Below are 22,839 nucleotides of genomic sequence, written 5' to 3' on the forward strand. Positions count from 1 at the left end.
GGCGTCGCCAGGGTGTCTGCAGACCTTTGTCTGTGTGGATAGTAAATAGGTGGGTGGGTGGGTGTGGGATGGAGAAAAGAAGGGAGGCTTAACCAGCAGACAGGCACATAAAGAAGATCAGAGACACAGGGGATGAGGGGGAGGTAATATGGTTGTGTGGTGGTAGGGATGCGTATTTCTTTACTGTGATTATTTATCGGCAGGGCTGAGTTAAGGGACAGTTAAGGTAAATATGTTCAGTGCAACAAAATCTTTGAAATTCAGTGAAAAAACGTTAGTTGAAGTGATGTCAAGGTAAAACATTCTAATCCAACGAAACCCTTAAAATACAGTGAAAAAACTTTAGTTGAAGTGACGTTGAGGTGCTGAGCTAATGCCACAAATACCCTGAAATTGGCAGGTGCTGAAGCTGCGCCACCTTAACTATGATGCCTTCATTGTGCAGCCCCTTAGCACACTGATCACATCACAAATTTCATTACTGATGACATTGCATATGACATGACTTATGGCATCATGAGTAACATCACCTATACAGCAAATCACGTGTGCTAAAAATAGAGAGGCAACATTTGAAAAGCACCTTTCTGCATATAAACGTGGATTCAGCTTGGTTTGAGTTTGCATTTAAAAATACTATATGCGTTTACAGTAGGGAACAGCCAGTAACTGGTGAGGGATGCCAAGCAGGTACCCACGCTCCTACATTAACTGAAACAGAAGCATGGGGGAAGCATGAGATGACAATTAGGGAGCCATCAGAGAGACTTTCAGGAGGGCATTCACACAACAGAGCTCACAGAGGTAGGTGACAGCGGCAAGGAAATTCCGTAAAATGGGAAATCCATCGCCAAAGGCACACAATTGATCATCCTTAGAGTTTGAATTGGAGATGAGATTGTGGTGACTCTGGGTGAGGGAGGGGTAGGGGATTGCATGGCGGATCTTGCAGAATGGGAAGAAAGAAGCTTAATGAAGCTATGGGGTGAAAGATTAGAGGCTTGATAGTAGCAGGCCAAGGGGTGACAGGATGACCCGAGTTGTGGCCTGGTATATTCTGGGCATCTCAGGGACTATTGTTGAAACCTAGTTTTTTGTTGTTCTGATTAGAGGTTATGGAGGGTTTGGGGGGTAGGAGAATGGGGACGGGGTAGGTGAACTGGAAGTACACCTAATCAGGGTTGCGAAGGTCAGGAAGTCAGGCAAGGATAGCTGGAGTGTTACCCCGAGAACAACATTTCTCCTGCATGTACCATGACGTCGTCTGAAACCAACATTAGGGTGGAAACACTCTATCTGAAGGGGTTAAACTCACCCTACAAATGATCTCTGTAGGCTCGGGAAATCACGCAAAAGAAATTGACGGTGGCCTTTGTCCAGGAGACATACTACATAAGGGGGTTGGAGAGACACATGCCGTGGAGACACATGGGTTCAGCACATTGGGCCTCAAACAATCTGGTAAAGAAGGAGGTTTTATTGTCTCCAAAGCTATGAAAGTGACACACCTGCAGATGAAGACCAAATTGGATAGCAGGTTATTGGTGTTGAGAGGAAAACTGGGGGATAAGGGAATCACGCTGGTGACTCTGTATGCTCTGAATTTGGACTAGATTTCCTCCCTGTTGGGCCAGGAAACCCAGAGGTAGAGACCACATCAGTTTGAACCTGAGCCAGTGCTTGGAGGAGGGTCAAAGGCGTGATGCACATAAACAGTTACACTCAACATTAGGGGGACACACATTTTATTCTGCACCAAATGCGACCGTCACCAGCATAGATTACTTATTAGTAGAAAGACATCTTGCTCACTGCATAAGGGAAGCCTCAGTGGAGTGGATCACAATATGATGATATAACCCCAGGGTGGGCTCTCCAAAAACCATTCAGGGTCCAGCTGAAGGAGCAAATTACACAGTTAATTGAGATGAACGATACTGTGGAGGTAGCATTGAAGTATGTATGGTTGGCAGCCAAAGCCACAATTAAGGGTCTTCTCGTTGCAGACTGCGGGTGGGCGGGGGAGGGAGCACAGCCTGGGGGAGAATAAACTGGAGACAGAGCTAGCAATCCTAGAAGGGCGATCCAGGAGAAAAAACAGGAACTTCAGAATCTATTGGTGGGACGGATTTACCATAGGATGAAATTCACCATGCATAAATATTACGCGAAGGGGGATAGAGTGGGAACGCTCCTGGCCTATAGGCTTAAACCCAAAGGTTGAAAAGGTACAAGGGCTTAGTGGGAGGATTCAGAAAGACCCAAAGGGTATAGCTGCAGAATTTGCAGATTACTACAAAGACCTGTACATGAACGGAGATTAGGCCCCATGTCGGATCAGTAAGGCTACTTAGCAAACCTGTATCTCCCCACACTAACAGCCCATAATAGGGAATGGCTAGATGCGCCCATCAGTATGGAGGAGGTACTGGAGGCAATAACATGTCTGAAAGTAAGCAAATAACCAGGCTCAGATGGGTTTACAGTGGCCTTCTATAAATGCATATGCAGACACCTTGGCCCCTCACCTGGCCAGAGTCTTCAGCAGTATCAGGGGTATTGAGGGTATTCCACCCTCGGATTCTCCAATTGTAGTCTTGCTTAAGGAAGGGAGGGATCGGACGAAATGTTCGTCCTATAGCCCAATCTAACTTTTGAAGCTCAAAACAATAATCTTCACTAGGGTACTGGCTTCTCGACTGGACACGGCCCTCCCTGGCTTGATCCACAGGGACCAGGTGGGCTTTATCCATGATAGGCAAGGCTCAGATAACTTCAGGAAAACATTAGACCTTTTGACCTCGAGACAGGTGAGAACATCAGGCATGGTGATGCTTTCCGTCAATCACGTGAGCTGTGCATTCATTGAAAGGTTTCTGGAGAGAATGGGTTTCCGGAGGTCCTGAAGGGAGCAGTTCAGGGCCCTGTACTCAAGCCCCACGGCAAAAGTATGGGTTAACGGAAATAAATTTTTGGCTTGGAAATGGGGACACGTCAGGGGTGTCCCCTATCTCCCCTTCTTTACACTTTAACAATGGAACCACTGGTGGTGAGTATTCAGACTAATGAACGGGCAAGGGCAAGGGGGTGGAGATAAAGGAGAGGGACTTTAAACTGAGCCTCTTTGCCGACAACATGTTGCTGTATGTGACCTACCCCCAGGAATCCATCCCCCATGTACTAGGAGAGCTTCAGACATACAACCTTTGAGCTGTTCAGAGTGAATTACATGCCCTATGGGAGCAGATCCACCAGGACATAGGTAAAAGGGAATGATTGACACTCTTATGGATGGCGAGACTGAACACAATCAAGAAGACGATTATGCCCAAATTTCTATTTTTTTAAAAATGATACCCATCGAGCTCCCCTAAGCCTTCCTGCGGATGGCTCAAAAGGCCCTCACGAGGTTCCTATGGCAAAACAGGAAGCCAAGAATAGCCTATGAGATGGTCTGTCTCCCTAAGGATAGGGGAGGTTTAGGGTTTCAAGATCTGACTCCATATTACATGGCTGCACAGCTGACAGTGCTGGTAAATTACCTTGGTCAACATGACACCAAGCAATGGGTTTACATAGAAAACTCCTTAATGGACCCGGTGTCCATGGGGGAATGATTGTGGGACCCACAGAGAAGATCCCAAAGAGGATAATAAACCACCTGGTCCTAGCAGTATTTTGGAAACTCTGAGGGAAGGGGGGGAATGCAATGGCTCAGGACGTCGGACTTCCCAATAAGCTTCATATCGGCCCCCCCCGATTAGAACCCAGCAGGCTCCAGGGGTGGTATGATGCTGTGTTGGAGAAAGCGGGGTAATCATGGGTGAGTAGGGGCTTCATGGCACATAACAGGCTGGAGGCAGTGTTGAATGTTGGCACCTTACCAGTATTCCTATACCTCCAGCTCAAGGGGCTGTTGACTGATCTGAGATGGGGTAACAGCCTCCGGAGGAAAATTACACCTTTCAAAAGGCTTATCCTGACTACGAGGGGGTCAAGGGGCCTCATCGCCTCGCTTTATAGGGAGATATACCTGGCAGAGCCGGGCAAACCCATCCAAGCACGCAATCAATAGGAAAAGGATCTGGCGTAGGTATTGCCAACAACTTATAGTCACTCATGTGAATGAATGCCTATAAAACCTCTATAGCCACTCAATATAAGACACACTCCATTAGGCTCCTTCACAGATGGCACTACATCCCAGCCAGGCTATCCAAGATGAAGACAGGGGTGAACCCGAGATGCTGGAGTTGGTACCAGGCGATTAGAAAGGATGGTCACATGTGGTGGGGATGTGGGCACATTCAGAGATTCTAGAAGAAGGTCCTAGCATGGATAAGGGACCTGGATGGAATTACACAACATATGTCCCCTTTATTTGTTCTTTGTGGGGTATGGGGAGGGGGAGGATGAGGTATACTCATTGAATCATATGACCCCCTCTTTACTCCTAGCCGCAAGGAAGTGTGTGACTCAATACTGGAAAAGGCCACAGAAGGCCACAAAGATGGAATGATTACTGAAAGTGCGGGACATTTATGACACGGAATGGCTTGCATGGCTGTTGGACGAGTCTAGGGAAAACATAGACGAGCTTTGGCTACCATTCCTCATGAAATACCGACCGGTGTTTGAGGCCGAGGGATGAATAGATAAGCCACCTAACACATGCAGCGCAGAGAAGAACTAACAGCATGGTGATAGAAAGGGGATACTGCCAGGGGGATGTGGAAGGGGTAAGGGTGAGATTTGGAAAAAGTATTACTGTGTCTTTTTGTGAACTCGTTGATGTATAATCTGAAAGAAGCAATTAAAATTTGACTTAAAAAAAGATACTGTTCCTGTGATATAGCAAAGTATGCGGGTAAGCTGTTGACACATGTAAATTTTGCAGTATGTAACACACATGCATTGACATTGCGCTGTGCCTGTCACCATGAGTCTTTCACTGATAAGCCACATGTGTATTCATACTCACCCTGACATGTAAAAGCACAGAATGCAGGACAAGGTTTGTCTGCACTTGACAATACTTGCAAAATGTACAGCCCTTCCATTTAACCATACTCCCTAGCCACATACGGCATGTCAGATGCCATCAGGTATGATATCAAGTGAGAAAGCAGGCAGGCATCAGCTGTAATCTCATCAATGGCCTCACTGGTAAGTACCAGCCATGGGGAAACAATCTTTGACTGACTGTATTTGAATGTATAGCACAGATGCAATATACCCTGTGTTTTATGAATGTCCAAAAACACTTATCAAGTATTGTAAGTAAGGTTTCGGGAACTGTGGAAAGTTGCTCTTGCACAAAGTAATTGACAATTTAGATGCAATATAGCAGATGTCTGCAAGCCTTGGATCTCTAGAGGTCAGCAAAGGCACTGGTGAGGATAAATGGAAGCCATAATTCAAAACGTGCAGTGGAATGCCGGCTTCAAATATTGGCACTAAAACTATTGAAACCTTTTGAACATCAGTACATTAGTCACTCTGGTCCTGACTACTATGTATCCTGACAACATGAAAGTGTTTTTAACATAATTGACCCTTGCAGGCCTCCTGCCCTAGCCTTTACTATTTTACGGTCAAGGCCTAACATTTGATTTGTTATAATGACAGTAAGTTGTCCGCCATACGTTGATACGTTGGCTTCAGAAACTGCCCCGTGTTATCTGTGTTGTATTCTTTAGCAGACGGGTGTAACATCTTTATCAGAGCACTCAAATGCCTTTTTTGCATAGGGGACTGTTTTTAGAACAGAATGATGAAGGTACTAGAGTGTCTCATCATGGCGAATGCTCAATCAATACAGGGTAAATCTGATGCATAGGAATGCCGTGGTTTCAAATGGAGAGTATTTTTAAATGCAAATTCCAATCATGCTGAATCCACCCTTTTCAAATGTTGCATCTCTCTTTCTTGCACACGTGATATCCTGTACAGGTGATGTCACTCATGATGCCTTAAGTGATGTCCTATGTCATATAATCAGTGATGTCAGTTGTGATGTCATGAGTGTGCTTAAGGGCTGTGCAATGGGGGCATCATGGTTAAGGTGGCGCAGCTTCAGCACCTCCCGAATTTCAGGGGTTTTGTAGTGTTAAACCAGCACCTTAACATCTTCAACTCAAGTTTTTTCACTGAATTTCAGGGGATTTGCTATGCTATACCTCCCACCACCTGTAATTCTGTCTTTGTACCTGATAACCCACCTGATGTCATTTCATTTGTTATGACTATCTGTTATTGAGCTACACAATATCGGGTTTATCAAGTATTTCATCTTTTTCCGGCATCCACTAGATAAGAGAGTGCACTAGTGGGGGCATGTGATGAAGAAGAGCAAGGTATGATTGGAGGGGGACTGTCACGAGGAAGACTGAGTTTGTACACATATATAGCTTACACATTATAAACACAAAACTTCTTTTAGGGACTACCTCTACTTATGAACGCTTTATTTTCAAAAATAATACTCAGATCAAGAATTATGAAACTACTGGGATAAGGAAGAGGAACATGGTGATTCATGAACAATATCTATGTCTTTAACTACTGCGATCGAGAATCAACAAGAAACGGAAGATATGAACACACTATGTGAATTGAGAAATCATAATGGTATGAATTATTCATTCGATACTGAGATGAGGAACAGTACATTGAACAATGCAGATCTCGAACCACCAATACACCTAATAAAATAAAAACTGCACATTGTTCTTCTGATAACTTTAATTTATGGGAAGGGAGGATGTAAACACTACAAAAAAACATTGATCATTGCACTCTCTTTTGGTAAAGTTCAATAAAATTGAGAAAAAATACAGACTATTTTCAGAAAATACAGCACAGCACAAAGCAACACGGCAATATCATACTGTTTTTTCTTTTTTGATTAAGCACCCCTAGCACTGTGCTGGTGCTAAGGGTGGTAAATTAGAATTACCTTGTGGCACCGTCGGAACAATGCTCTACTTCCTCAAATCCATCTTCTTTGTTAATGACCTTGACATTATCAACAAAGAAATTGACTTCAAAAGTACAGCACAGCACAACACCACACCACAGCACAAAGTAATATATATTGTTTTTATTAAACACGCTTAGCACAATGCTGGTGCCAAGGATGTTTAATTGGGGAAAAAAGATTTACCTTGCGGCACACCTCAGCACCACGGCCTAGTTTCTGAAATCCATTTTCTAAGTTTATGACCATGACATCATCAACAGAAGACCATGTATCCCTATTGGCTAGGAGACCCCTGATACACCTATTGGTTGGAAAGTTCCAAGATAGAACCCCTTTTTTAGTTGTAGATGAACTGTTAGTGTTAGTGTGTATGTGTGTATCAGCATTAATCCCAATCCCATTTATAACAAGAATGAAAGGGTCGAACAGGGTAGGAGGTGCAGTATCTCTGAGACTTAAGGAGACGTTTAGGTCTTGAGGGAGATTCCTAACCCTAATAGAATGGATGTCCTAGTGCAGTCTACACAGCCTGACACCTTTCATAAGGCAGTTCCAGGATAGGAACATTCTTCTTAGGTCTAGAGATCGCCCTGCTTCCCACAGAGATTTATCCCATCCTTATCCTCGAAAAAATAAAGAGGTGAATCCATATGTTTGGATTACATCTTCTGCTGGGCCACCACAGAGGAAAGCCCTGATGCCAACTTCCCCAAACCTCAGAATCTCTGGCTTGTGTGGGCTATGGGTGCTCTTGGAAGTGTAGAAAACATACATAGCCATTGCCAAGTACCAGAGGGTGGAGTGTAGATCTGTTCATGCCAGACCAGTGGGAGTGGATGTCAGTTAGACAAAGCAAGAACAGGTAAAGGGTTATTTCAACAGTATAGGCCGACATGAGCATGGGCATGTGAAATCAGAGCAGAAAATACTGCTGCTACTCACCCACTAATGTGAAAGCATGCGCCAATATACAATTTCTCAGTCATGGGTGACAGAACATTTGCAGGGTGTCGCTGCAGATTCCTACACCAGCTCCTTAGTAGCTGCTGTTGTGGAATGTTGGTGCTTCCTCTTTCTCCAGTGTGGGTCCTGGATGCCACTCCTGGCCTGCATGCTACTACTAGTGCCTACTGAGTAATTGCCTCCGATCTTAACTTATCAGCACCTTTCCCAGTGTGGTGTCTGACAAGTAGGCTGGATGTATGTAGTTATAGTATTGATAGAGCACAAATATTGTTAGGAAGCAGTAGAGTTGTACAAACTAAAGAGATTTATCAGATAGGGGAGTGGCACGCTGGTGGTAATTCCGCTGATTTTGTAGATTTTTTTATCGTAAGGCAGCTAAATTACCTCCAGCATTTTGCTGTAGGTTTTTCCTCTATCTCACAACCAAAATTGTAGTACGGTGGTGCGGTCATGCAGCGGTAATGCAGTGGTAATAGAGTTAATCTGTGGAGGAGGCTCACAGTGCTGGAATCCTAAAGTGCTGACAGAGCACACATTACTGGAGAGGGGTGTGAAGCAGGAGGAAGTTAATAATGCTTTACTTCATTGCATTAACGTGGCCTGTGGGGGAGCTTGCACTGCTAGGGTCCTGCTGGTTGTGAGTGGGACTGTTAATGCTGGAGATGTGTGCCATACATGGTGAGGGCTATGCGATGAATCTGATTATGTCATCACTACTTTCCCAGAGCAGCCCTCCCTTCATGTGGCCAGGGGACGTGAACCTGGAGGTGGCTGTATGAAGGAGGACCACATGAGCGGAGGTGACCCTTTGAGAGTGGGCCAGACATCATCGGGTGAGACGCGGTATCACCCTTTTCCTTTTAGGGATGTCCCATCCATCCCTCATGCCTTAATGGTCTTTTGTAACAGTCCCCTTCAAAAACCCACAAGACTTGTTGACGGCATACTTCAAAATTCTGTAATCAGAATGACAAGAACTGATTTTCAAACCTGTTTACATGAAGCCTTTGAAAATACTGGGACGAGGAAGAAGAATGGAATTTTCCCAGAGAGCTCCTGAGTTGTGGTGGCGAGACAAGAATCCAATGCAGGGGCTTCACACTGGCGTGGAGAGCCGGTGCGCCAAAACAATACAGTGCTGCTGCTGGAGAGTGCTGCCAAGGGGAAGCCGACAACGAGGCTTTGCACTGACGTGGAGAGCCGGTGTGCTGCTGGAGCACCGTACTGATGCTGGGGAAAGCTGCCTGAGTACTGCAGAAGCCAGAAACAGACCTGAACGAGAGTATGTGAAGCACATCAAGAAACACAATAACAGTGAGCCCATGGTGGAGGGTTAGGACAATAGGGAACTGTTATAAGAAACCAGAGAAGGTGATTTTCTTTTCTATGGCGAATCAGATATTCCCTTTATGCCTCCTCAGTAATCCTCACAGTCCCAGTATTTGACAAATGTGGAAATAAAGTAAAAGTAATTATAACAAGAGAGAAGAATGTAAGATAAGACAAATACTTCTTGGGTCTTTCTTTGTGCATAGTGTGTTGTTTAAAAGATCTGGGATCCACACCCATATAGAGTTGTGTGAAACCCCTGGCAGTAGAATATACCAGGCAAAGTCAAATGTGTAAAAGTGAACTACTTGAGAAAGTCCTGGCAGGAGAGTATACCAGGCAAAGTCAAGTGTGTAAAAGTGAACTGCATTAAATGCCAGTAAAGAACCTGGCAGGAGTGTATACCAGGTTTCTTCAAGTGTGTAAAGAGAACTGCATATTGTAAAAGGAGAATCCGAAGGAAGCCCCATGCCCTTAGGATGTTTGAACTAGATTGAATATGAACAAAGAACCCGGCAGGAGAGTATACCAGCTGTCTTGCAAGTTTGACACTCGCAAACAAGTTGTGTTGTCCCTTTTGAAAGGAAAATCCCTAAGAAGATCCATGCCTTTGGGATTTGAGTAATTCTGAATGTTGTTTCTCCTAGAGTGAATTGTGATAACAAGAGGAGGAAGTTATCCCTTTGGGCTATGAAGCAGTTTCTTTGAATTTTTGTTTTGCCCTGGAGAAACCTGGGGAAGGGAGCCATTCCCTGGAACTGTGAACACTAACTACTTTGGTTAGAGTTATAACTTTTCTGTTGAATTTGAACATTTGTGCACTTTCAAGGCCAAAGACATATCCTTCACTTCCTTAGAGTTAGTTGCTAGAATGCGAGGGCTAGGATAGGGTTTGGAACACAGCATTTTTGCTTTGCTTTAGACATCTTGGCACAGGAAAGACCCTTCATTTTGATTGAGGTGATGAAATACCTCCTAGAATAGGGATAGCAAGGCTTTTTCTAACCCTTTTATTATTTAAATAAAAATGTTTAGAAACCAGGAGTCCTCTGTGTCCTTTTCTCATTCCGTTCCTCACACCTACCATTGCTATGCATTTGAGACACGCATGTTGACCAGTGAAGCCCTTGCGAAGAGTACACATATATTTCAGAATATCTAATGTTAACGTACAGAACAGATGTAGGAGATTATTGAAACATAGTGGAGATAGGTGCGTGTGATCTAGAGATGAAACTCTACAGGGAGCTGAGCATGTTTCATGATTGTCACTGCATAGGTCTCTGTGTGTTAGACAAGCATATCTGCACAGGGACGTGTCTATTATGCAGGGGATCCATGTGTGGTGTTGAAGCCAGACTACCCAGGGGCTGGATGTACATTTCTTAAAGTATGTAGTCGACTCTTTCTTTCACAAATTAATTAACTCCAGGCTGTGGGGGCGGGGATGTTGGCTTTAACCTTCATATGGCTTATCACAGTCTTAACAACAAGAAAATAAGCATCTTTCACAAAGGTTTAGACTTTTTCACTCAAAATGGTCCCTGAGGATGAGCCATCCCCTTCTTACCCACTTTCCGTTACCAGCTGCACAGCATTGGAGCCACACTTACAATGAAAGGGTTATTGAGATCCCTGCAGGATGTTCTAATTAAGGAACCCGAGTCATAAAAGCTCCGACACAGCGCACAACTTTCATCAATAGGTCTGAATCCTTCACACCCGAAACATGGAAAATAGAGGGAGTGGAAAGGTAACTGCTGCAAAGGCCTGCTGGTGGCAACGTGGAATGAAGCAGGGAGGGGTAAAAAGTTGATGGAAGCCAGCTTGCTCCTTTCATAGGCTGAGGGGGCCAGTCTGGGGTGTAGTCAACTTGTGTTTTCATTATAGTTAAGACACCGGCTGCAGCATCCCCAATGTTTGTTGTTAGCCACTAGGAGGTAGCAGTTCCCATATCACCATCGTCAGTGTGTGCACCTTCCTCACGTTCTCATAAAATAGTAACGTTTGTAAAAAATGAATCGCAATATAAATTAATATATATCCCCCAAACGCATGCCGTCATTTTTTTTGTGTGATTTGAAGACTTAATAATGTTTCCACTTGACTGAGTTCTGAATTGTTAATCTGGGTTGCTGTTCAGTTGCTGGCTTTGTGTTTGCAGTTCATGTTTGATGGATGGCCCCGTGGAAACAATGGCCCAACCCCGAGCTCTTTTTTACTTCTGTAAAGCTGCCAGCACTCAGGGAATGTGTCCTGTGAGCTACGGACTCTGAACTATGGAAACCAGACTACCTGCTTGCTCGTGTGCAGTGGAGCACGCTGTCCCTTTAGGGCATGACACTGAGAACCAAAAGAAAGGGATTAATCGCTCAAATGGCCTTCTGTCGCCACAGTACCAATGGATTCATGCTAAGCTACCCTACTGACACCCGGGCCCATATAAAGCACTGCTTGGAGTTAGGGAATGTAATAAGAAAACATTTGCAAACAAATTAAAACCTTTGGTAAACAATTAGGGATGCTATTGTAATTTAAAACCTCAGTTGCTTGGAGGGCACCAGGACTTCTTGTACCTAAGTGTAAGAGGTCCCCTCTGTGCAATCGTTCACTTTTCTACCACATGCATAAAACAAAGGTAAAATAGCCTTTACACTTTACTTTTGCGCTACGTTTGTGGGAAACTTTAAAGGCTGCCCCACGATTCATCATTGTGAGAGGCATTTACAAGCAAGCCTCTTTTACCAGGTGGTCATTTCAGGCAGATTCAATAGGAATCCATTGTATTACCACAGCTTGAAAATACATTCTGGCGTAATGCGGGCACATTCGTCGGGTGGATTGGGAAACAGCAGGTGGGCATGTACAGTCTGTCCTGCTTCCTACCTTCGACTGACAAATTGTGGACAGTGCTACAGATCTCTATATAAGTCAGAAAAAGTGTGCCGCCACTTTTACTGCCATTTTTACTGATTTGCAAAATGATCCCCAAAGTCTTTATCTTTACAATAGAAGGAGCTTCTATGGTGTGGTGCAAATAAAAATCGTCACGTGAGTGAGGGGGAGCCCGTCTCAAGTGACAAGGCAATGCAAAGAGATAATAAAGAGGGGCATGCCCGGAAGGGGAAGAACCCATTGTAACACAGAGTCTGGAAGAGATAATAAAGAGGGGCATGCCCGGAAGGGGAAGAACCCACTGTAACACAGAGTCTGGAAGAGATAATAAAGAGGGGCATGCCCGGAAGGGGAAGAACCCATTGTAACACAGAGTCTGGAAGTGTCTTCTTTTCGATGACCTGTCTGTGCGAATAAGTGTGTGTGTGTTGCCGCCCGACCTCCGTGTATGCAGCAGGAGGTCGGCATTATATCATCACACTGGCGACGAAGTGTGAAATTGAGCCACGTGTGTCGCACCCCCTACAGTTCACACCCCCACTGCTGGCTGCGCACTACCAGGAAAAGGCGCGAAAGCCAACAGAACAGCCCAGAGTGAGGCCGAGTAGCGCTGGACAATGCTCCTACAAGGTCAGACCGTGGGTGAGGGGCACACACCCTGGCAACCTAGAAAAATAAATAAAACATACTGTAAACCGAGCAGGCAGCAGCAGAAATACACTCGCTGCAAACAAGTCAGGCAGGCCCACATGCACACATACATCTAGATCACATGGCGAGCCCCAGAGCAGCCCAACAAGAGAAGGCAGCAGAACACCCAGAGACTACTATATGAGAACAGAAGGCTCCGATACCACACAGACAACCTTCATGAGGCCTTTTGACCCGTATGCTCTGGGAGCGGCACTTGGGTGGGGAATATGAATTCCACAATTCCAGCTCAACATGCAAGCCAGGGACATAACAGAGGGGAAGAAACGGTGCACGCTGCTACTGTTAAATATCGGCGCTCTAGACGACTACAATGCAGCAAAATCAGCGCTGAACAAGTTCAAACCTGAACTGAACCCCGATTGCGAACGTTTATAAATCTGCATGACCAGACAAAAGGCCAAGGAATTAATGATTTCCACGCACGACTCAGGGAAATGGCACTAGTCTGAGAATTCAGACTAGGGTGGTGTTGTCCGAGAAGAACATTCCCCTGGACTGGATCCTGGCCATGGACAGACTATGGGAATGCACAGATGACCAAGTAGCCACCAAGGAGGCAACCATGCAACGATTACCTCTCGACAATATCCAGAAGGAGAAAGCGATTGCGGCAGTCATGGGAAGGCCAGAAGGGGGACGACCCAACAACGTCACGCAAATGGTGTGGGGGACCCTGGCACGGAGGTGAACCATGCCCAGCCCTACGAGTTACCTGCTTGAAGTGCAAGACGCTAAACCACTTGCAGCAGTTTGCCTCAACCCGCCTCCCCCGAGAGGAGCAGAACAACCGGAAACCTCAAGCCACAGGTAGAAAGGGAGAGGCAAACCAGAGCCATCGGCGCAGCACAGGGATCACCCAGCAGCAGTGACACAGATGCCTCCTCAGAGGAAGAGGGAGACGCTGCAGTCATCAGAAAAAGAACAGTGAACGAGTACACATGATATACACCATTAAACCCATGAAGAACAACCACAAAGGGAAGAAGTACAGGTGATCTGCCTGCACCATCAGATCTGATGGGGCACATACCAAAGTCGTTATAGACACTGGAGTGACAGTGAACTTCATGCCCCTGCTAAAATGTAAAAGGATCGACCCAAGTCCCCAACTCAAAGACAAACAAGTGCAGCCCTTTGCATACGAGTGAAAAAATCCGCTACCAGTAGCAGGGTCATTCCGCTCCAACCTATCACACAATGGAACAAGATGTCGAGCCATTATATATGTGGTTGGCGCAGGCCTGGAAACACTGTTGAGCTGCCGCACCACCGAGAAGCTGAGGCTTGTGAAATTTACATTCATTGTTGACACACCCAAAATCGACAACCTCCTGACGAAGCACAAAAAAGTGTTCCAAGGCATAGGATGCCTCAAAGGAAGGACAGTCAAACTGCATATTAACACAACAATCGAGCCCAAAGCAGTGAGGCTACACCAAGTTCCTTTTCACATGTGTAAGGCAGTGGAGAAAGAACTAGAAAAACTAGAAGAGCAAGGAATCATAGAGAAGACATCACATCCAACACCGTGGGTATTTTCCATGGCCGTTGCCCAGAAACCACGGCAACTGAACGCAGTAAGGATCTGTATCGACATCCGGCCATTGGTCGTGAACGTCATGTGAGTCCCACTATAGACAAGCAAATTGTAGATCTAACTCGAGCAAAAGTCTTCAGCAAACTAGACTTACGCTCCGGCTATCACCAAATACTCCTGGCTCGAGAGTCCCACTACAAAACAACATTCTCATCTCACCTAGGCCTCAGGAGTTACAAGAGACTAAACCTTGGAATATCCTCTGTCGCAGAGATATTTCAGAACAAGATACGGAAAGTGCTGAACTGCCTGGCAGGTACCACCAACATCAGTGAGGATATCCTTGTCTACGGAACGACTACAGAAGAGAATCAAGAGCAGCTAGCTGCCATCCTGCAACGCCGTCCTGCAACGCCTTGAAGAGTCCGGTCTCACCTTGCATGCAGAAAAGTGCAAGTTTGGCAGGAGCGAACTAAACGTCTTCAGCTATGTGTTCGATGCAGAAGGTGTGTCGCCCACTCCCGCCAAGGTGTCAGACATTAAGGAAGCCAAAGCCCTCATGTCAGCATCGGAAGTCGGGAGCTTCATGGGAATGGCTACCTTCTGCGGCAGGTTTATATCAGACCTAGCAACCATCACAGCACCCCTGAGAAGGCTGACACAAAAGGAAACACTGTGGGAACGGTCCAAACCCTACCAACATGCCTTCCAGCCAGGGGTCTTGCTAGGTCTGGAAAAGACTTGGGGCTGTGCTAATGTCAGAACTGTCAGGACTGGGGGCTAGCTAACCTTTTGGTTGTAGCTCCTGAGATTGTATCCGAGGCTACAACCAAAAGAATAGGGGCTATAGCCCTCTCAGCCCCCCCTAGCAACGCCTCTGCTTCCAGCAAATCAAGGACTCCCTATAAACCACCAACAAGATGGCATTCTTTGACACCAACTGTACCACAGATCTACTAGCAGACGCCAGTCCGGTAGGATTAGGGGCTGTGCTGACTCAAATCGACTGGGAAGGCACTATGTACCGAGTCGCTTTTGCCAGCGGAGCCCTTACAAAAACGGAACAGAACTACACCCACATAGAAAAAGAAGCCTTAGCAATACTGTGGGGATGTCGGGATTTCCAGGTCTACCTCCTGGGACAACCGGCAAAAGTATTCACAGATCACAAGCCCCTAACACCCATTTTTTAAGGCTCAGTTCCTCACCCCCCCAGCAAGCTTGGAGAAGTGGATACTGCAGCTGCAACCATTCAATATCGAGGTATTGTACAAAGCCAGTGCAGACAAGCCTGCAGATTACCTGTCTCACCACCCCCGCCTGGCCATCACACAAGAGAAAGAACATGCCATCGAAACAGAAGAACACATGTATCAGGTGACAGACTGGGCAAGACCGCGGGTGATGACACTACAAGAAATAGCAGAAGAAACAGTGACAGATGCTTACCTACAATGCACGAAACACACTATTCAGTCGGGTGACTGGAGGAACTTCCTTTCTGCAGTAGCACATCACACCACAGCGGCACAAGAGAAGTTACACGCCCTATTCGGAATCAGACATGAGCTCACAGTACCTGATGAAGGAGTCAGCCTAAAAAGACATCGGATTGTGTTACCAGAGGCGCTATAGGAGAGTGCCCTAAGATTAGTGCACAAGGGCCACCAAGGCATCATGAAAACCCAGGCATACCTGAAGTCCAGAGTGTGGATGCCAAAAATATAAAACAGAGTAACAGCTGATAGAAACCTGTGCAGCGTGCCAGTCCGCGAGAAGACAAATGATGCCCGAGCCAATCACAAGCGCACCCAGAAACAACACGAGATCGGAGTCAATCAGTGTGGACTTCTGTACCCTTGCCAGAGAAGGGTACCTGTTTTTCCTGATCGATGAATTTAGCGGATACCCAGAAGTCGAGCATATCAAATCCTCTGACGCACCATCAGTTATAATGGTGCTAGAAAAAGTGTTTGCCATACATGGCATACCGTGAAAAGTGAAGAGTGATAATAGGCCCCCATTTACCAGCTGCAAACTGAAACAATTCCTAACCAGCCTGAACATCAAAAACAGAAGGATTACCCCATGCTGGCCGCAGGCTAACAGAGACGCAGGAAGGTTCATGGGGTCTCTCAAAAAGACGATAAGCATTGCAAAAGACCAATGACAACCATGGCTGCCGGCTGTATACCGTTTTCTTCAGTCCCACAGACAGACGCCGCACACCTTCACAAGGGTCCTCCCGGCAGCACTAATGTTTGGAGTGCCTATCCAGGCAGAACTACCACTACACCCAAGCTGGATAGTCCCAGAACCAGACACCCCGATCATTGAAGAAAGGTGAGAAAAACGGAACAACAAAAAGAGCCAAGCCCGTCTGGCGCAGCACAGAGAACTACATGCAGGAGACACAGTTTTGGTGAAGAACCGGGCGCCTCCAAAGAAGATGACGCTGTCCTATGAATCATGTCCCTGGACTGTATGTATTCTAATCACAGCATGGTGACCGCCACCAGAGGTTAGGAAGTGGTAACACAGAACATATCACACTTTTGCAAGGTGCCCCCGACTCTATGGAAAGAACAACCCACCCCAGAAGGCGAGGGAAGGGATCCACCCGAGTCAACCGGTCGACACCTAGGAATAAGCGGCACCGCGTCTCTTCAAGGGGAGACACCTAAGTCACCAAGCCCCAGTAACGATCAGAATCTCAGCCAAAGTGAAACAGACCCTCTAGGAAGGGCGAATACCAAGTACAGACAGTCGACCCGGCTGCGGGGATACGTCCTACATGAATGTACCACCGAAGTCAGTGGACCCCGTCCAGCAAGTGAAGTGGCAGGCAGATGCCCTCAGCGGGTGATAAGACTATTGTGTTCAAAAGATCCAAGTTTGAAAGGAATGTGGTGTACACAAATATCCCGAGTCACACGAGTGAGGGGGAGCCCGCCTTATTTGACAAGGGAACGCTAATAGATAATAAAGAGTGAGATGCCCGGAAGGGGACGAACCCATTGTGAAACCTTCAGAGTCTGGACGTGTCTTCTTTTCGCCAAGCTCTGTGTGCGAATAAGTGTGAGTGTGTTGCCGCCCGCCCGACCTCCGTGTATGCAGCAGGTGGTCGGGCATTATATAATCACATACAGGTTTTATCGGTGGTGCAGCTAAGGGAGGGCGTGCATGGCACAGGGGCACAGATCTTGATCTAGCCTTGCCACCTGCAAAGTAGTGAAATGTTACTCATTGGTGCCACCTGAGGAGCCTTCCACCCCCTCTGGGAACAAACCTGCTTCTACATGTTTTAAGTTTCGAGGCGATTTGTTATTAGGTCACAGTTAAATACTTCACTATATTGTTGGCTGATTCTGCAAGAAGTGCATCTTATTTCACATTCCTTCCCCTTTTTCTCTCCACTGGTTCAAGGGTCAACTGAAAGCAAAGCATCCGGCCCTTCAGGATAGCATGAAGTGCATTTATAAGCACCCTGACGTTGTGAGGGAGCTGTTGCTGAACACCAAGTGACATGGACAGCATAATTCATGTTTGTACACCTTCACCTACAAAGCAGGGATAGAAATGTAAGAGTGTCATTTACAGTGACTGACAATTTAAGCCCTGCCACACTACAAATGTGCTCACTGACCCTATGTGAGTAGAGCAAACTAAAACTAAATAATGATGGATGCAAGGCTTTGGATACATCATAACCACTGGTACTGAAAACGAACAGCAAAAGGTGGTGGATGAAAGGCGTGGAATCATACATGCCAACATTCCGCGGAACCTGGGAGGGGAGGTTTCGACAGGGAAATCGGGAGACCTATTTTTTCCGTAGAAATGCATTGGGGCTACAGTTATTTTAGGTGGGAGACTGTGAAAAATGGCAATATTTTTTACCGAAAATTCGGGAGTCTCCTGCCCAAATCGGGAGGGTTGGCATGTATGGTGGAATTGATCTGGAGGACAGAGCTGCTTCATTAATATGGAATTTGGCTGAACGGCATGATATGCTACAAAGGCTTTGTGGCTTAACATTTCTTTTGTAGACATTTATTTGTATTTGGGTTCTTTCTAGGTGGACTCAGCATTTCCTCCTTCTGAGGTTGTCATCTGGTTACATTCGAGCCTTTTGGCTCGTAGTTCTGGTACACACCTTGTAATGTTCCTTGACACTTTGTCGTGCTATGATCAGGGACGTCATTTCACCAAAATACCAGGGGTAGCGGATGTGATATCACACGACCTTTGACCTCTGATGACATCACAGGAAGGGATGTCATTCGACCCCGCCCCAAGTGATATCACAGAAAGTGGTGGCACACTACCTTTCACCCTTTGACAAAACAGGAACTGGCATCACATAGCATTGTTCCTCAGTACACTAAGAAAAATATTGTTTCAATATCACTGTAATATGATATACATTTCATACAAGAATGGATCGCCATATGGAGTGTTAATATCAGTGTCTATAGGCCCATATTACCAAATTACTCTGAATGTAAGCAGACGTCCAAGGCCAAATGATGTTATGCAATGGAAAGAAAATGCATAAAATGAAAGAAGGTGTGTCAACAAATTCAACCCTTAGAAACTGAGCCAGAACCAAGCCAATGCAAAGTCTAGAAGGAGCTAAGATTGTCTAGAACAGAAACTGAAGAAGGCTATGTACCAAAAGAAAGTGGCCTACTCCAGTGGCGAAGAAGTGCATTTGAGCTGATGTTTTGCAGTATACATGTTGGATAAGATGATGGAGCCCAATATCCAAAGCTAGAACATTCACTGTCCTCATTGAGCTGACAGTATCGTACCAACAGTACATCGGAAGCGATGAAGGGGGCTATACAACAGTGTGAGCCTGGTAGCAAACAGGAAGGCAAGTGACATGGAAACAAGGATGGCCCCACTGATTTCCACCTCCGATTTCAGTTGAGACAGAAAAACCTGAAGGCCCACAAAACAACAACGTTCCCATGGCCAACAGCAAGCTGCAACTGGAGAACTGGAAGTGCTACAGTAATCACTGTGGCACCTGAGGTGCATTGTCTAAATGAACCAACGTATTGCCATGTACATGGATAGCAAGCATCAAGGTTACAGCGAGAGTCTCCCCGAAGGGGAACAGATAATAGAGAAGACAAATGATACCAGGGCTGAAGAAAGGGCTGACATAGACCTTGCAGAACCACTCATGAATTAGGAGCTAGTTGTACAAGCCACCATCTCTGCCCAAAGACTTGCAGCCTCTGTCACAAGGCTTCAGGCACTGAAGGAAGGGCAAGAACACACACAAGAGGAAGATATACTCATGTCTGGAGGATATGCGAGCCAGCCATGGACAGGCATGTTGAGGAAATGGAAAAGTACAACCTAAAGAAGTATCGCAACCTCTTGGAATGTGACGCAGCGTCCTACTACATGCCATAGAGAACAAATCACATGCTAGCTCTGCACTGCTCCATCCCCTAACTGCACGTGCGGCTGCAACGGGGCAGCAGGGGGGTGCACCGGGACACTGGATGGGCCGGGGGTGGGGTAGGTGGCCACCCTCTTTGCCACCCCCTTAGCTCCACCAATGAAACGACAAATCTGTTGGAGCTTCCGTTTTTTATTTTTTTTCTCTCCAAAATACTGGGGTCATGGCCAGGACCTCAGGGGCCGCGTCCGGGACCCCTGGCAATCCCCAAATGATGTCCCTGGCTATGAGTGTAAACATATGGGGAGCATCCCCTTGAAATATAGCAATCAAGGTACTGCCTTGTTTCGGTCTTGTATAACTTTAGATATGGAAGGGGTTTGACACCTCGTTAATTTTTCCATCAGTTTTCGAGTTTACCCCAAGGGAGAGGAGGCATGGGGCGAGGCAGACCCTTACATCCTAGAAGGAGTAAAGGCAAATCAAGAGGCAGGAATGTCTTAGCGGAAGTGTGCTTCTAGGACTAGAGGTTACGATGTGTCTTCACAGAGAGGGGCAGGGGGATAGCAGGGGGGCACATTAATAAATATTTCTCACACAAAGAATAGTAAATGCATATCCTCCCAGCTGATAGGGTGTGGGGTGATTAGGGAGTACCTTCAATAGTCGTGGGACAGGAACATGTATGTTATGGTAATATGTTAGGATTGAGCAAGTTGGAGGCCATATATGGTGCAGTCCTCAAAAATCTCCAGTCATTCCATGGTTCACTGTAAAACATTTCCCACTTTGAGGCAGATTACGGGAGCATTTAGCAAGAACGCATCACCTTTTCAAAGCAGTTCAGGGGGTCTCTCATCCATGATTATTTTTTATAGGACCCAGTGTGTATTTCAAGCACAATGTAAGTTCATTGGCCAATAATACCCCCTTCGTAGAGCAATAATGGTGCTGCTCAGGATTGGCCAAACTGGCCTTCAAACTGGATTAGGAATAATCAAGCATAATTTATACATTGACCAGCAGGGAATTGGTCTGTAATGATCACAGCAGTCAGGTGATTAGCAGCAATATCCAGCAATATTTGCACTAAATGCAACCGGTACCTGATGAGCAGGAAGGGGAATTGGTATAATAAACAATTGGGAAAGGCTTAGCAATATTGAATCCATGTAGCATTCTTAATAAAGACCAAAAGACTGGATTAGCCATAATTCTCTCAAGCAAGATCAGCAATAATGACAAATCGGGTCATTTGGGTATCGTGTGGCTCCGGAACCAAACCCGTTCCCTTTCTTTCTAGCCCTCCCTCCCCACCCTCGCTCACTGGTGTCCTCTCTACAGCTGTATCCCCTATCAACACTTTACAGACACATCCCGATCCTCTATATCCACCTCCCCATCACAGCTCCCCCAATCTTTCTTTATGTTTAATAATCTTTATTGAGATTATAAGAAGTAAGAACAATACATATTAATAACATTGCAGAGAATCATGAAGAAAAACATTAATCACAATATAATCAAGGGGAATACGATATTATATTCACAAAAAAATAATAGCTAAATGAGTATGGCCAAAAGAATAGTTCATGAGGGAGGTTCAACAACACTGAGATCTGCAATCAAGTTGAAGTTCATATACAAAAGACTTACGGGGACAAACGAGCGGACGGACACAATAAAAACACGAGAACCGAGGGAAGGAGTGGGGGGGAGGTATATATAGCAATATATTGGGTATTTTTGATACATAGCAATGGGAAAATCTCATGAACAAATAAAAGGAATCCGGTGATACCCAAAAAAGAAAGGCAAGAAAGATCGAATACCAAAGCTCAAGTACCATGCGAGGACGCATTCAAACAGTCTAGATAACGAATAAAAAAGCGCATTTGGCGTTATACTTGGGAATAGTATCCAGGCAAGTGGCCATAGATAACTCAGTTTCACATGACAGATGTTGTTCCACCAACCTCCGGTGTAAATGTTGTGCGAGTCCTTCCAGGTGTTGGTGATGAGCTTCAGAGCAAGGGAAATCAACAAATCATATAGCTTGGCAGAGGTATGCAATTTAATGTTCGTGAACGCCAAGGTTCCCAAGAAAATATTCAGAAAAGATACTGGAACATCCACTGTAAAAATGAGTTTGAGTAATTTCCAAACTTCCTGCCAGAACTTAAATACATATTGACAGTCAAGAAACATGTGTTTGTAGGAGATTGGGGCACCACCGCACGACCAACAATTATCATCTGCATCTTTCTTGGATTTGGATAATTTCAACAGGGTAATAAATGCTCTGTGAATGAAGAATAGATGTTGTGTTATGTTGTCCGAAGCAGATATGCCCCTGATCCTAGTGTACATTAGAGACCACGGGCCTCATTACGACCCAGGCGGAAAACCATGGTGCTAATAGCACCATGGTCCATGCCGGTAACTTACTGATTCCGCCATGGAGAAAGGGGCAATTACCACCCCATTACAAGGTTGGCGGGGCGGTAATTCCCCCTTCCTCCATGGCCCATGGCAGATAGACGTGAAAAATGAAGGAGAAAATGGAACAGGGAGGAGTTGCAAGTTATATAAAACAATGGGGGACAGCATCATCTTAATGTTGTCAAGCCGACCCCACTAGAAGAGGTAGAGGGGAGACCACATTGAGGTTAAGTCTGTCTAACAATATTTGCATGTTGAGTTTGACAGTATCACATATTGAGAAGGCAAACTGAATACCAAGATATTTAATTGAATAATTACATCATTTGAAACCGAAAACATCTAAGTCATGTTTGACACAAAAGGAGTTGAGGGGTAAACTCTCTGATTTATCTTTGTTAAATTTGTAACCAGACACTAGGGGAAATTGATGGAGTCTATTAAGCAGATGAGGAAGGTGAAGTTTGGGATTCTTAATAAGGATAAGAATATCATCTGCATAAGCTGCAATTTTAATAACAGATTTTCCACAGGGGATTCCAGGAATGTTTTTGT

The 22,839-nt window shown here is 45.6% G+C and overlaps 1 protein-coding gene across 9 annotated transcripts in view; it reads left to right on the forward strand.

The window, feature by feature from the left end:
- The window catches only part of MCF2L2 (MCF.2 cell line derived transforming sequence-like 2), a 3,251,461-nt gene that overhangs the window by 820,226 nt on the left and 2,408,396 nt on the right, over positions 1 to 22,839 (forward strand). The window lies entirely within an intron of this gene.

Source organism: Ambystoma mexicanum, chromosome 10 (genome assembly GCF_040938575.1).
Source record: "Ambystoma mexicanum isolate Mex_15411 chromosome 10, UKY_AmexF1_1, whole genome shotgun sequence".
Lineage (NCBI taxonomy): Eukaryota > Metazoa > Chordata > Amphibia > Caudata > Ambystomatidae > Ambystoma > Ambystoma mexicanum.